This window comes from Trachinotus anak, unplaced genomic scaffold, assembly GCF_046630095.1.
Source record: "Trachinotus anak isolate AG129_WGS33_773 ecotype Australia unplaced genomic scaffold, CSIRO_AGI_Tana_v1 ptg000004l, whole genome shotgun sequence".
In the NCBI taxonomy this organism is placed as follows: Eukaryota; Metazoa; Chordata; class Actinopteri; order Carangiformes; family Carangidae; genus Trachinotus; species Trachinotus anak.
Window position 1 is genome coordinate 8,030,322 of NW_027273855.1, and position 15,766 is coordinate 8,046,087.

The 15,766-nt window shown below is 40.0% G+C and overlaps 2 long non-coding RNA genes across 2 annotated transcripts; both read left to right on the forward strand.

The window, feature by feature from the left end:
• The first annotated feature begins 302 nt into the window (after window positions 1–302).
• LOC139620238 (uncharacterized) lies at window positions 303–2,475 on the forward strand. The gene is made up of 2 exons (XR_011690773.1): window positions 303–1,483; window positions 1,576–2,475. It is a non-coding gene; the product is annotated as an uncharacterized lncRNA (long non-coding RNA).
• Window positions 2,476–3,825: 1,350 nt separating this feature from the next.
• On the forward strand, window positions 3,826–14,023 carry LOC139620239 (uncharacterized). The gene is made up of 5 exons (XR_011690774.1): window positions 3,826–3,939; window positions 5,667–5,768; window positions 7,649–7,697; window positions 9,108–9,170; window positions 12,702–14,023. It is a non-coding gene; the product is annotated as an uncharacterized lncRNA (long non-coding RNA).
• The last annotated feature ends 1,743 nt before the right edge of the window (window positions 14,024–15,766 follow it).

Sequence of the window (15,766 nt, forward strand, 5' to 3'; positions counted from 1 at the left end):
TCACTCCCATAATGCCTTTGGGCAATGAGAACGAGCGAAAAACGTTCTCGATCTGGCGCTGCGCGTTCACGAGTGCGTTCATTGTATATACATCCTCCTAAACTTTGATTTATCAGTCAAAAAACTGTTGCTGAGTGACTCTCAGTGCTGCAAAATGGAGACAACAAACATGTTTACAAGGTCTTTCACCTGCATTTATTTAGGTTTGTTATTCTGAGTTTACTGTGTGTGCAATCACCACTGGAAGTGATCAAATACTCATCAACCTCATATCATTTTACAGGCTTTATATCTGAAATGAATTCAAGATCTAAAGATCTTACTGACTGAGGAATCAAGGTGAAGCTGCAGAGGGAGCAGACTCATGCCCACAGCTGGTTGAATCTCTGCTGTGACCTGGGATCAGAATAACTACCAGACTCCTGTCTCTCAGCTTCTAATCACTTATTGTGATACATTTAAATTCTTTAAATCATATGTCTGGTAATTTTCATTGAGTTGTATTGATATAAGACACAGACGGGTAAAACAAGCTGTTGCCACTGCCCCAGACAAAGTGACGAGAGACATGGAAGTGACGTCCTCACTGATGAGATGACTGACAGATTGAATTTTCATTTTGACCCCTACAGAGTGTAGTGACTTGTAAATGTAAATTTTGTATTTGAATATTGCCACTTTTCAATTTTCATTTTATATGGTCATAGGACGCCCACATGAGTGTGTGAAAATGAAAATGCTAATTGGATTGCTGCATTTTCTTTTTAATTTAATGGTGTGTACTGTGGGAAGTGGGGTCACATGACTGCTGGCCTGAGCAGGACAGGTGTGCTGACTGGGAAGCTCAAACAGGTGTCTTGAGTTTTCTTTGTTCTGTGTCCTGAGCTCATTCTCTGATTGGCCTTCAGTTGAGCTGCTTCCCTCCATCTTTTCACCTTTGTTCCTGAGTGTGTAGAGTGAGTAGTTTATTTCATTATATTTCCTCAAGTCATGTGTATCCTGTTGAACATCTAATCTCCTTGGTGAGCTGGATTAGTTACTCACTTGAGATTCAAATGTTGGCAGTTGTGTTGTGTTCACTTCACACTCAGACTTTATGACCAAACAATGAAGTCTTGATTGGTGCAAGGTGTCAGATGAGGTTCAAATTGTAAACTGGACACCACTGAAATCCAGGACGACCACAGCTGCTGTTTTCAGTTTGCAGAGGCTTTTCTTTATTTTGAAGGAGGCTCAGTTAATGTGGAGTTTGAGTTTGTGGGTCACCTGTGGAAAAAAAATCTCACTCATTCACTCACTCTCTTCAGACACAGAGCAATACTTCAGTCCTGTCACTAGAGGTCACCACAGACGTGCAGTTCAGAGAGGAGCCTTCCTCCTGTGGGTTCACTGTGTGCACATCGTCCTAAACTTTGATTTATCAGTCAAAAAACTGTTGCTGAGTGACTCTCAGGAAAATGGAGACAACAAACATGTTTACAAGGTCTTTCACCTGCATTTATTTAGATTTGTTATTCTGACTTTACAATCACCACTGGAAGTGACCAAATACTCATCAACCTCATCATTTTACAGGCTTTATATCTGAAATGAATTCAAGATCTTGCTGACTGAGAAGAAGAGTGCATTTAGGTGAGGGATCAAGGTGGAGCTGCTGAGGGAGCAGACTCAGCTGATGGAGATTCACGCCCACAGATAAATTCTTTAAATCATTTGTCTGGTAATTTCCATTGAGTTGGATTGACAGAAGACACAGACGGGTAAAACAAGCTGCTGCCACTGCCCCAGACAGACAAAGTGACAAGAGACAAGGAAGTGACGTCCTCACTGATGAGATGAGACTGTCTCTCAGCATCTTATCACTTATTGTAATACATTTAAAAATCTTTAAATCTCATCTCTGGTCATTTCCTTACCGGGAACAAGCTACAACCACTGCCCCAGTGACAGAAAAATTACAATTGACAAGGAAGTGACGTCCTCATTGATGACCTGCCTCAATGAGAGGACTGAGTGCATTTTCATTTTGACCCCTAAAGAGCGCAGTGACATGTAAATGTAAATGCAATGGCCTGAGGGCGCTGTTTGTTCATTATGTTTAAATACTGTCACTGCAGAGCAGGTTAAGTCTTTGAAAATCATCATTTTAATATGTTCGTAGATGAGTACACACATGAGTATGTTAAAATGAAAATGCAAAATGGAGTACTGCATTTTCTTTTTAAATTATACTTAAATAAAGCATCCTTTGGGAAGTGGGGTCACATGACTGCTGGGCTGAGGAGCACAGGTGAGCGAACTGGGCAGCTCACACAGGTGTCTTGAGTTTTCTTTGTTCTGTGTCCTGAGCTCATTCTCTGTTTGTCCTTCAGCTGAGCTGCTCTCACCTTTGTTCCTGAGTGTGTCGAGTGAGTCGTTTATTTCATTATATTTCCTCAAGTCATGTGTATTTTGTTGTTAAGTGGTACATTTAATCTCCTTGGTTTGTTCTCCCACGATTATATATTTAAAGCGATAATGTATATACTGATTTTGATTTAGAATTGTTTGTTGATTTATTCACGATAAAGTGATAGAATTTGACCTGTATGTTGGCTTTCTTTCATTTGTAGACACTCACACCTGACTGACTGCAAGCAAAAGATTAAATACCTTCAAATGGAACCTGCTTGTCCTGCTTTGCTCACATTCATTCAGTCCAGTGTTGTCCTAGAACACATACATGTGTCAGAAATCTCAATTCTATCATGGACTTTTTTTCAGTTTCAAGTTTATATGATAATTCTATTGAAGTCTTCTATAGGCTTTTGTAATGGCCTTAATGTTTATAATTTAGTCTGTTATTTTTCTGCACCAGATGCTTTGAGGACGGACCACTATAATCATGGATTGGACACTACAATCATAATCAGGATTGTGCATTTAAAGGAGAACCCAACCCTTTGACAGAACTCACTTTTCTTATTCCACATTTCTTATACACAACACAGCTACTGTAGATTATAGGGTTAGCAAGGTAACTCATTTCCCCCCAGTGGCTCAAATTAATTTCAGCTGTAGATGATGAGAACAAACCTTTGACTTTTTTAGTCGATCGTTCCAGAGTCTGTTTTTCTGCTGTATTTGTTCATTTGCTCTCAATGTGACTGATTCAATTAAAGACTGATGCATTTCCTGCATTCCACATTTTCATTTATAACTTACAGATTTTAATAAGTATTTTGATGGAATACACAGCTGCTAACATTTCAAAGTCAATGCCGTTGTGTTGTCTCTGGAGGATTCTCTGATTTCCAGCTTTAGGACAGAGTGATGTGTTTTCAAACACAGACTTAACTGTTCCTGGGGCCCAGGAATCACTTGTGACATTTAAGCCTTTAATTTATTCAAGATTGCTTTCAAAGGAATGAACTGTATGTTTATGAATGTTGTGATTATTATTTACAAGTAAGTTAAACTTTGTGCACAGCTGTTGTTGGGCTTCTACCTTCGCTTACCGCTGCAGTTTATAGAGGTTTGCTGCAGTTTATGAACTTTAAACATTTCCTTTACTGGCACTTCCTGTTTTTTCTGGCCTTAATGTTTGCTGCTTTAATATTTCCCGTGTGTCCATGAGATAAACCGGAAAAAAACTCGGTCGAGTCTTTGCCAGAATTATATGAGTAATGTATGAAATATAAACTGGGGAACAAACACGCAAAAACACGCTGATACTTGTCACAGTGGGGAAGTCGATGGAACAGGAAGAGACGAGGAAGAAACAGAGCAGAAGAGAGCCGCGCTGTTTATACGCTGCCCTCATGCGGTGATTGGGCAGAAAACGCGCGTCTTCTTCTTTAAATACCAACGACAAACAAACATGAGGCAGAGAAACTGAGGCTTTGCTCTGTCAACAGGCCTCCAGCGGATCTCCTCCTCTTCATCACGCCACCACCGAAGGTAAGTGATTTCACTTTATTCCATCAGATCCTCTTTGGTTGGAGGACGAGTCCTTTGCATCATAAGAGAACTGAACTGAAATATTGATACTTGTTGTTTTGTTTGCAAAGAGGGTAACTCGGCACAAATGAAACGCTGAATATATTGAACAGAGTTTCTGTAGCTGCTGAATCTCTGAGAAGTGATATTATTGTTGAAGATACCAGTGGTGAGGTGATGCAAAGACAATGTGACAGAAGTTGTGCTTTTGTTAAAATCTTTGTGCAGATACAGAGCAAAACTGTAAAACTGGAGGTGGGTGATCTTACTTTGGCATATGATCAGCTTTTAATATGACTGTACAGATGCCTTCATTAAAGCTGCTATATTTAGAGAGCCCTGGTTAATTTCCAAGGTTAACCCTTCTAAAACCACGGGCATCACCGGGGACACCGCGGCGCATGTGTATTTCAAATTACCGTAACTCCTCCTGAATTAGATTTTTGCAATCTCAGAAATGTTCAATCTGCACTTTTCAAGAATTTATAAAAAGAAAGTCGAAGAAAATTCAGTTCCGTTTTTGTCCTTTTCTTCTTATAACACACAGTTTTAGGTATTTACATAAGAACGGTAAATACTTGACAGATTTTGAAAGTTCTACTTCTCCTGGAAAAAGGGTGTAAATTATTTACACATAGGGCATTTTTTGACACAATTATTGACAACAATAGACAAAAAAGACCAGGCGTTTTAATAAATATATCTATTATTATGGTGCTAAAAGGGTTAATGCTGCTAACCTGCCCACTGTCACCTGTTAAACAGCTAGCCTGCTAACCGCAGCTGGCGATAGCGGCCCTTGTTCTGCAGCCTGGTGCATTTGGCTCACAGACATATAAATTCTTCACCTGAGCAGAACAAGAGCTGATGTCACCAGCCAATGAGACACTTGCGGTAAAGGCAGCACACAGGAGGCGGGGCAGCTGGTTAGCGGCTGGTTAGCAGCTGGTTAGCAGCTACTTCACTTTAAAATCAAAGCGCAAATATATATATATATATATATATATATATATATATATATATATATATATAATAAATAACTGTGCTGTCCAAAAGAATACTCCATATGAGCTCAGCGAGAAATGTGATTGGTTGTGGCACAATTTGTACATGTAAGACAACATTGTTTGCGAGGAACAGTTGCCAGCTGGAGTTGGCGTCAAAGCAGCGGAAAAAGACGTCGTTACTTCCGGTTAGGACTTTCACAATAAAATCAGCGGAAACAATGTAGATCGTGATAAAGCTCGAAAGATTGACATATGACCTTTGGCCAGATCGCCCACCCCTATGCTCAAAAATGACAAGTACACATTCTGACTCTTTTTTTTTTTTTTTTTTTACTTAATCTGATTGGACAGCGACAATCCCACAAAGCAGAGTCCAATCAGAGAGCAGGTGGTTCCTTTACCTTCATCTCTGCCTATACCCTGAAAGGTGTAGTAGATTTTCAAACCCATGCTGTCCTCCATCTTGAAAATCTACTACACCTTTCAGGATCTGCCATGGAGCTGAACGCAACAGAATGACCTGCCCTCTGACTGAACTTTGTGATTGGATTGTCATTGTCCAATCAGTAAGGTTTAAAAAAAAAAAAAAAAAAAAAAAACAACTTCTCTTTTTTTTTTCTGCACAAGTAAATGCCACTTAAACCACAACCAAGTAATGTAAGGTTTTAAAAATCTTTCCAGGATTCCTGTTGACAGTATCTGCAGTGGGAGCTGTGTGCGGTAACCTCCTTTGAAACTGATGGGAGCTAACTTCATAATTTGCACTTGACTGAGTTTATAATGGTAAGTGAAATGAATTATTTAAAGTAAAAATGTTTCTCAATATTGTTTTGTGAAAAGCTGCCTAAAATGTCTTGATTTGCCCTGCAATGGAAAATGTATTTTCATATAACTATATGAATATATAGTGAATATATATATGAATATATATATATCCAGTTCTCAGCCAATGACTCTGCTTCTGTCTGGAAAGGGCTCAGAAAGATCACAAACTACAAACCTAACCCCCCCCACTCCATTAATGACTTCCGTCTGGCCAACGATCTGAATGAGTTCTACTGCCGCTTTGAAAGACAGTGGGACAAGCCTGACACTAACCTCCACATCAGAGCCACATCAGAACCCCCCTCCTCCCCTACCAAAGGAACGTCTCTCTCTATCCTGGAGAGAGATGTCAACAGGCTTTTTAAGAAGCAGAACCCCCGCAAAGCAGCCGGTCCTGACTCTGTCTCTCCATCATCACTGAAGCACTGTGCTGATCAGCTGTCTCCAGTGTTCACGGACATCTTCAACACCTCAATGGAGACCTGCCACGTGCCAGCCTGCTTAAAATCCTCCACCATCATCCCTGTCCCCAAAAAACCAAGGCCCACAGGACTAAATGACTACAGACCCATTGCCCTGACCTCTGTGGTCATGAAATCATTTGAGCGTCTTGTCCTGTCCCACCTCAAATCCATCACTGACCCACTCCTGGACCCCCTGCAGTTCGCCTACAGAGCCAACAGGTCTGTAGATGACGCCGTCAACATGGCTCTCCACTTCATCCTCCAGCACCTGGACTCCTCAGGGACCTATGCCAGGATCCTGTTTGTGGACTTCAGCTCTGCCTTCAACACCATCATCCCGGCTCTGCTGCAGGACAAGCTCTCCCAGCTGAGCGTGCCTGACTCCACCTGCAGGTGGATCACCGACTTCCTGTCTGACAGGAGGCAGCACGTGAAGCTAGGAAAGCACGTGTCTGACTCCCAGACCATCAGCACTGGATCCCCACAAGGCTGCGTTCTTTCTCCTCTGCTCTTCTCCCTGTACACCAACACCTGCACCTCCAGCCATCAGTCTGTCAAGCTCCTGAAGTTTGCAGACGACACCACTCTCATTGGACTCATCTCTGATGGCGATGAGTCTGCCTACAGGTGGGAGACTGACTGTCTGGTGACCTGGTGCAGGCAGAACAACCTAGAGCTAAACGCTCTGAAGACAGTGGAAATGATAGTGGACTTCAGGAAGAGCCCAGCCCCACCCACCCCCATCTCCCTGTGTGACTCCCCCGTGGCTACCGTGGAGCATTTTCGCTTCTTGGGAACCACCATCACACAGGATCTCAAATGGGAGCTAAACATCAGCTCCCTCATCAAAAAAGCTCAGCAGAGGATGTATTTCCTGAGGCAATTGAAGAAGTTCAACCTGCCAAGGACTATGATGGTGAACTTCTACACCTCCATCATTGAGTCCATCCTCACCTCCTCCATCACCATCTGGTACGCTGCTGCCACGGAGAGGGACAATAACAGACTGCAGCGTATCATCCACTCTGCTGAGAAGGTGATTGGCTGCAATCTTCCGTCCCTCCAGGACCTGTACACCTCAAGGACCCTGAGGCGTGCAGGGAAGATTGTAGCTGACTCCTCCCACCCTGGACACAAACTCTTTGAGACACTCCCCTCTGGCAGGAGGCTGCGGTCCTTCAGGACCAAAACCTCTCGCCACAAAAATAGCTTCTTCCCATCTGCTATTAGCCTCATCAACAAGGCTAGAGAGCCCCACTGTTGCTGATCAATTGCACCAATCACCAGAAAAAATTCCTTGTATGTGAAAACATACTTGGCAATAAAACTGATTCTGATTCTGATTCTGATTCTGATAACTGCATGTTTTCATAGAGATGCCAGGACCACATCCTGTATGTTGCCCCACAACCAGCAAAAAATGGTAAGTCATGGGCATGACTCCATCACATACCTATACCTAAACTAGGATCAAAAGGATTTTGAGCTTCTAAAGTGATGTTCACAAATAATTCCAAATGTAGTTTTAAATCAATCTTTGTAAACCTGCAAAATCTGTATGAGAAACTCAAGTATATACACGTGAAGACATTGTGCTTGTGTAGAGATTTGTATTTGTAAAAAGACCATGTGATTTTAAAATCTGACCAAATGAAATTAGTGGTGAGGTAACACAAAGACACCGTGGAAGAACTGCTTTTGTCAATGTCTGTGTATAGATACAAAGCAGACAACTGTGTAAAACTTGGTGTTCAAAGTTCCTACACAGTGTGTGACACTGAATTTACAAGCACACTTTTGACGCCATCCTTACACCTTGAAATGATTGGACAAAGACAGTCCAATCACAAAGCAGAGTCCAATTAGAGGGCAGGTGGTTCTGGTATCTTCATCTCTATTGCACATCCTGAAAGATGTGGTAGATTTTCAAGATGGACGACAGCGCTGGCTTTAATATCTACTACACCGTTCAGGATCTGCGGCAGATGAAGGCAACAGAACCACCTGCCCTCTGAGTGGAATCTGCTTTGTGATTGGAATGTCTTTGTCCAATCATTTTGAAAGTGTAAGGATGGAGTCAAAATTGTACTTGTAACCTCAGGGTCATACACTGTGTAGGAATTTTGAGCATCAAGTTCTACAGTTTGCTGCTCTGTATCTGTTCACAGATTTGGCAAAAGCACCGTCTTCCACAGTGTCTTTGCGTTACCTCACCACTGATATCAGTTGCTCAGTTTTTATTTTTCAGTTCAGTTTTTCTTTTTACAAATCTTATTTGCACTTTTCACTGTACACTAATAAGACATAACAAGCTGTACTTGGTATCAAATTAGACAAAACTAGAATTATGTTCTTAGAGGGTAATTTACAACACATTAGAACAGAACTATGTTGTAAACTAAAGGGAACTTTTTCTTTTTTTTTTTTTTTTTACAGCTTGCATAGCTTTGGTGAGCAAAGTGATGCATCAAACAGAGTTGTTACAGAGTAGCTCCTCATTACTTCATCATTATATCACAATGAATTACTTCACAACGAATAGAGACGGCAAGTTTCAACACAAGTATTCATATTTGTAATCACATCCATGTTGGTTTTTTTAAATAAATTAGTGATGACAATTAATATACTAGTTTGGAAACTTGCTGTCTCTGATTGGTTGTTAAGGAACTTATTTGATGATTTAATGAGGAACTACTCGGTAACAACTCTGTTTGATGTATCACTTTACTGACCAAGACTCTACAAGGTGTAAAATATCACTTTATCTACAACTTTGCCCTGCAATGGAAAGTCATTGTATTTAATACAGTACCATTGTATGTTTTCATAGGGATGCCGGAATCCAACTGGGGCCAATACCACACCTTGTCGTCCTCCACAACCAGCAAAAAAGGTAAGTCATATTCATGACTCCAGCCCATACTCATACTCATATAGGCTCAAATTAGGGTCCAAATGATTTTGAACTTGTGAAGTGATGTTCACAAATAATTCCAACGTTTGTAGTTGTAAATCAACCTTTGTAAACCTGAGAAATGAATCTGTATGAGAAAGTCAAGTCTGTGCATGGGAAAATTAGTTTTTCCTTTTGACAAAGACATTTGTATTTGTTACAAAAAAAAAGACTTTGTGACTCAAAACTATGAACAAATGATCAGTGTTGAGGTTAAACAAAAACACTAAATAAATAAATGGTTTTGTCAACAACTGTGCTGATACAGAGCAGGAAACTGTGAAACTCTGCTGTGTGTGACCCACGAGTTTTACAGTTTTCAGCTTTTTATCTGTACACAGACACCTACAAAAGCATTTCTTTTATGTGTTAAACCCTCACCACTGACCATTTGGGTAGTTTTATTCAGAGAGTCTGTCTTTGTAGCAAATACAAATGTCTTTGTCAAAGGATTAATTTTTTTTCCACATACACAAACTTCCATTTCTCCTGCGGATTTATTTTACAGGTTTACAAAGTTTGATTTACAACTACAACTTTTGGAATTATTTGTAAACATTACTTCCCAAATTCAAAATCATTTGGACCCTAATTTGAGCCTATATAGGTGTCGGGGGGCAGGGCTGTCCAGCCTCGCGCGAGGCTGAACGAGCCCGATGGCTGGGCGCAGGGCCCCCTGGGGGTCGGGCTGTCCAGCCTCGCGCGAGGCTAATGCTAATGCTGCTAGCTAACTCCTTTTGTGTCCTTTTCTCACAGATCACAGGTGACAGCCGGCGCCTCAGTCAGTGCATTGTCCAACCATACATATGTACATGAGTATCTCATGTGATGTGGTTCCATGAAGCAGGTCGTTTCTGTGAGAAGGACGAGGTAGTGTATTGTACAGTATGTTGTGTTTTAACTTGAAATTGACATTTATAATTGCTAATCTGATGATGAATGGTTTACCAACATTCAGTGCATTATCACTGAATAGAAACACAGCCATGTCATTGCGAAAAAAACATCTTATGTAAACAGAGTACAATGATCAAAGAGAGTCTTCATGCAAACAACAGAATGGGAACTTAAAAGTGTAATAAAGTAGTAAACAACTCTTAGCATAAACACTTCAGATTTACAGCTCTAGTTATAATTATAATCTTCATAAACTACATAAACTATTGACTGATTGATAAAACATTAACAGGACCCTTTATGAATGGTGCCTTTTTAGGAAGAGGCAGTGATATGTCTTAAACTTCGATGCACATGTTTGTGGTTTTTTGCATGATGTAAATTTTGAAGCCTTCATCAGGATGCAGGGAGAAAATAATGGATCAGAGGGAGGTTCTTCAATGAGACAGCGCAAAGTCTAAAGACTGTAAAGGCTGCAATCTAGCAGATTCAAGCTTCTTTAAAACTTTATTTATTTATTTGCACCAAACAAAATGCAATATCCACCACTTTATAATCCTACTCCTTTGATTTGTTCAGTTTCCTTTTTTCCCTCTGCTTCACCAGAAGAAATGATTTTACTTTTAATTGACAGTACGGTCACGATGGGTGAGAGAACAAATTGTTTACCTACTCCTTTTTTACTCCTTTTAATTCCTTTTCACAGTTGTTTCTGCATTTTTGTTAGTGAGCAGTGCCTTACACTATACACTACTTTTTGGTGTTTGTCCTTATAGTAATGTGTGTCTAACACTGTCTACATACTGTGAATTACCTTGATATTCAATATCCTCATATTTCTCGTGACCCCTCAGACCCTTTGGAGGGGCCCACTCCCTAGTTTGGGAAACACTGGATTAAACTTATTACAGTTTAAGGATTTCAGGACCTAAAAGCAGACGCACACAAAGGCAGGAAGGTGTGGTGAAGATAGTTTAATAAGTGAAAACATCCTGAAAAGAAAACCTAAAAAATTAAATAAATAAGCAAAAACAGGTTGGTAAAAAAACACAAGTTCAAACAGGAAGCCAAACGCTCCAGACTCTGGTGAACCAAACTCAACAAAACCAAACTCCAGCTACAAAAACCAGAGGCTCGAGGTTTCTTCAGGGAACAGGACGGATACACACAAGGGGAGAAATTTCAAAATAAAAGGGAAATAATACAATCCAGGCAGGTAAATTACCCAGAGGGGCAGAGCATGACAACACTATCTACCTGTTTCTAAGGCAGATGAACCAGCTCCACCTGAAACACTGGTGCATCAGTCTTAACAATCCAGTAAAATAAAATATCATTTTACTGCAGAGTGACATTTACTGCTCACACTGTCAGTACATTTTGTTGATTATATTTCTAAGGTTTTTTTGAATGAAAGAATTTACTTGTACTTGGAATATTTTTAGTTTTTTGTCTAATCTTTGTATGTATCATAATGTATATGTTTTCAGTATATACTGGTCATCTTAATCTTTGAAGTAAGCACTTACTATGGAAGTATATAAAAGCAGGAAATGGAAATATGTGAAAATAAAGTGAAGTACCTCAAATTTGTACCTAAGTATAGTACATGAGTAAATATACTTTCTGTAACTGAAAAAGAGAGATACTGTAGCCTCCATCATAGAAGAAGAAAATATATTTAAGAAGTGGGGGGGAAACAAAAGGCGGGAAGAAACTGTCCAGCATGGTCACTGTGAAAATGTTTCCCTCCCTCCTACACACAAACACACACTGTAAAGAGGAATCCTCCTGATCCTGCTCCCTTTTCACTGTGTGAACATCAGGGTGAGAAAAAAAAACCTTATTATCAGATTCATAACAATAATCCAACCAACATTTAACTGGTGAATAATTTTACCTGTATATTTTTATTTTGTAGGACCTAAATTTGCCCACTGTCTCTCTAACTGACCACTCAGCATCAGCCACTGTGTTTTTCAACATATCTTCTCCTATGTTTAAGATTTATTTCCCTGGGTTTTCTTCCATGTTTCAATGTTTAGCATAATTTAATTTTATAAAAGTGAAGCTGATGGCGTTATCCTCAGCAGGTCAAATTAAGATGCTTAAAGATCCTTTGTTTTTAGTTTCATTTCAGAGTGCAGCAGTTTGTGTTTTGCAAATTGAAACTGATATTTTGTTTTTGCCTCGTGAAAAAAACACTTTCTGCAACTTTTAGGTCATCAACACACAGTGAAGTGTCCATGTTGAATGAGGTTTTGACCCTGTGATTGTAAAATACTGTAAAAACCTGGACAGATGTGGTCGATGAAGTGGACAAACTCCTGTCTGCCTAAAAATTAGTCAACTTAAACCAAAAGCTTGTTGAACTTATCACAGCAAAAGTTTAGTGATTCAGAAACAAATGATTCACTCTTAGTATTTCCTCTAATTTAAAATTAAACTACACCCCTTTTTCTCTCCATCCACTAATCTTCCCGCTTCTTTTTATCATTTGAAATCAAAGATGTCAGTTTCCTGTTCGTTTGAATCGTCAAGTTAATCTAAACCTCTCTCCTCTCTTCTGCACAGGATCCAACCACTGACCTGTAGACCTCCACCCACACCTCCGTCACCATCTCTCCACACTGAAAACACACTTGAATACAAGTGACTGTCAGAGCTGGGGCAGCAGACTCTTAATGTCGGTACAAAGTAAATGTTGCTGTTGAATAAGGAGACAATAAACATGGCTGAATATCTGAGGTGGTTTGATTCACTGTTGTACAGGTTCAAATGTCAAACCCTGCAGTCAAAGATCTGAGACTGCAGAGCTGCTCCACATCCTTTCATCTACATACTTATGACTGTGTATTTGCTCCTTGTTATTTTCTTGGTCTTGTTAATATGTGTATGTTTCTGTAAACAGTATATTTACTTTGATTTCCTTGTGTTTTACTAATTTTATACATTTGTTTTACTGCTTTATTTATTTTAATTGTCCTTTGTACAGCACTTTGGTTTCAGCTCAGGCTGTGTTTAAATGAGCTCTAGAAATAAAGTTGACTAACTTTCCAGCTCCTAGTCAAACCGTCTCACCTCTGTCAAGTTATGACACAGTATTTTATTAAATGTTAATTATTAAATTAATTAGATTATTAATTATACAAAACCTTTTGGTGGGAAAACATAAAATCTGACACAAATTATGATTCTAAGCAAAATATTTTTGTCTTTGAACGTGTATGAATGTGTAAATATTTTATTAAGCGTGACCAGGATTCAATTATTCATTCATTAGCTATACCATTTATCCTTTTTTTTTTTTTAGGGCCACAGAGGGGCTAGAGCCAATCCCAACTGACACTGGGTGAGGGGGGCTACACCTTGGACAGGTCACCAGTTACTAGAAGGACTAAATTTAAATTATTTTACTTAAATAACACACACTGTGGGAAGTGAGGTCACATGACCACTGGGCCGAAGAGCAGCACAGGTGTGCTGACTGGGCAGCTCACACAGGTGCCTTGAGTTTTCTTTGTTCTGTGTCCTCAGCTCGTTCTCTGTTTTCTGTCTTAAGTTGAGCTGCTTCTCTCCATCGTTTCACCTTTGTTCCTGAGTGTGTCGAGTGAGTTGTTCAGTTCATTATGTTTCCTGGAGTCATTTTTATTTTGTTGTTAAGTAGTTAATCTAATCTCCTTGGTTTGTTCTCACATGATTATATATTTAAAGTCAGAATGTATTGATGCACTGATTCTGATTTAGAATTGTTTGTTGCTTTATTCAAGACTATATGATTAGATTTGACCTGTATGTAGCCTACGCTTTCTTAATCTGTAGAAATATAACCAGTTAACTATAACTACTCACACCTGACTGACTGCAAGCAAAAGATTAAATACTTTCAAATGGAACCTGTGGACTGCTTCTCCTCCTTTGCTCATATTCATGAAGTCAGGTCAAGTATAATCCTAGAACACGTGCATGTGTGAAAAATGACATTTTCAAGTTTACATGATTGTTTTAGTAAAGCCCCCTGTAAGCTTCTGTAATTACTTTAGCATTTATAGTTTTAGTCTGTTATTTTTCTGCAGCAGATGAAACACTATATTATAATAATGGGTTGTGTATTTAAAAGAGAACCCAACTCTTTTTAACTATTCACATTTCTTATTCCTGTGCTCCAGAAACCAAAGGTTAAAAATGTTGAACAGTGAGTGGGATGCTGTGAGGCCATTAAATGTTTGTGTAATCTCTTACACCCAGATGAATGTTTCAGATCTTAAACTTTATATCCAATATAAAATCTGGATGAGACCTGTTACAGCGTAAACCACACAGCTATTGTAAATTACGGCTCAAACTACTTTCACTCTTAAACTCAGACAAAACTGAAGTTATTGTAATTGGCCCAAAACACCTCAGAGACACACTATGTGATAATATACTGACTCTGGATGACATCACCTTGGCCTCCAGTGCTACAGTCAGAAACCTTGGTGTCATTTTTGACCAGAACTTGTCCTTTACTTCACATATAAAGCAAGTCTCTAGGACAGCCTTCTTCCACCTGCGCAACATTGCAAAAATCAGACCCATTCTGTGTCTAAAGGATGCTGAAAAGCTAGTTCATGCATTTGTTACCTCAAGACTGGACTACTGTAACTCTTTATTGTCAGGATGTCCCAAAAATGCAGTAAAAATCCTCCAATTGATCCAAAATGCAGCAGCACGAGCACTGAAAGGAACCAGGAAACGAGATCACATCTGTCCTGCGTTAGCTTCTCTGCATTGGCTCCCTGTAAAATCCAGGATAGAATTTAAAACCCTCCTCCTCACCTACAAAGCCATTAATGGTCAGGCACCATCATACCTTGGAGAGCTTATAGTTCCCTATTTTCCCAATAGGACACTTCGCTCTCTAAATGCAGCTCTACTTGTGGTTCCCAGAGTTTGTTTGTTTGAGTTTGGGGGCAGAGCCTTCAGCTATCAGGCTCCTCTCCTGTGGAACCAGCTCCCAGTGTGGGTTCGGGAGGCAGACACCCTCTCTACCTTTAAGATCAGGTATGTCCTGACCCATCCCTTAGTTATGCTGCTGTAGAGCTAGGCTGCTGGGGGATCCCCCCCCCCGAGCAGCACGATCCATTAACACCATTACCTACACAGTTGTTCCTGGTCTTTCTCTCTCTTTTCTCCTCTGTCCTCCCCCCTCCCCCGCTTTTTCTCCTCCTAAACCCAACCGGTCGAGGCAGACGGCCGCCCACCTTCTTCCTGTTAACAGGGAGTTTTTCCTCCCCCCTGTCGCCAAGCGCTTGCTCTTTGTGGGAACTGTTGGGTTTTTCTCTATAACAAAGTAAGGTCTTGACCTTACCCTGTAAAGTGCCTTGAGATAATGTATATTATGATTTTTGACGCTATACAAATAAAATTGAATTGAATTTCAATTTGAGTAGCCTGACTGGGGAAAGGAAGCATTCAACTTTTTGAGAATGAAATTTGCAAGCAAGTCTGTCCTGCCAGACTATGTCTTTGTTTTTATTTAGTTCATTTGTGCTCAATAGCTCCTTATGTGGGGGCGGGGTCAAAGAGTAATACAATTTCTGCATTCCTCACTGAGGACATTTAATTGATATTTTAATGAAATGCAGAATCCCTGA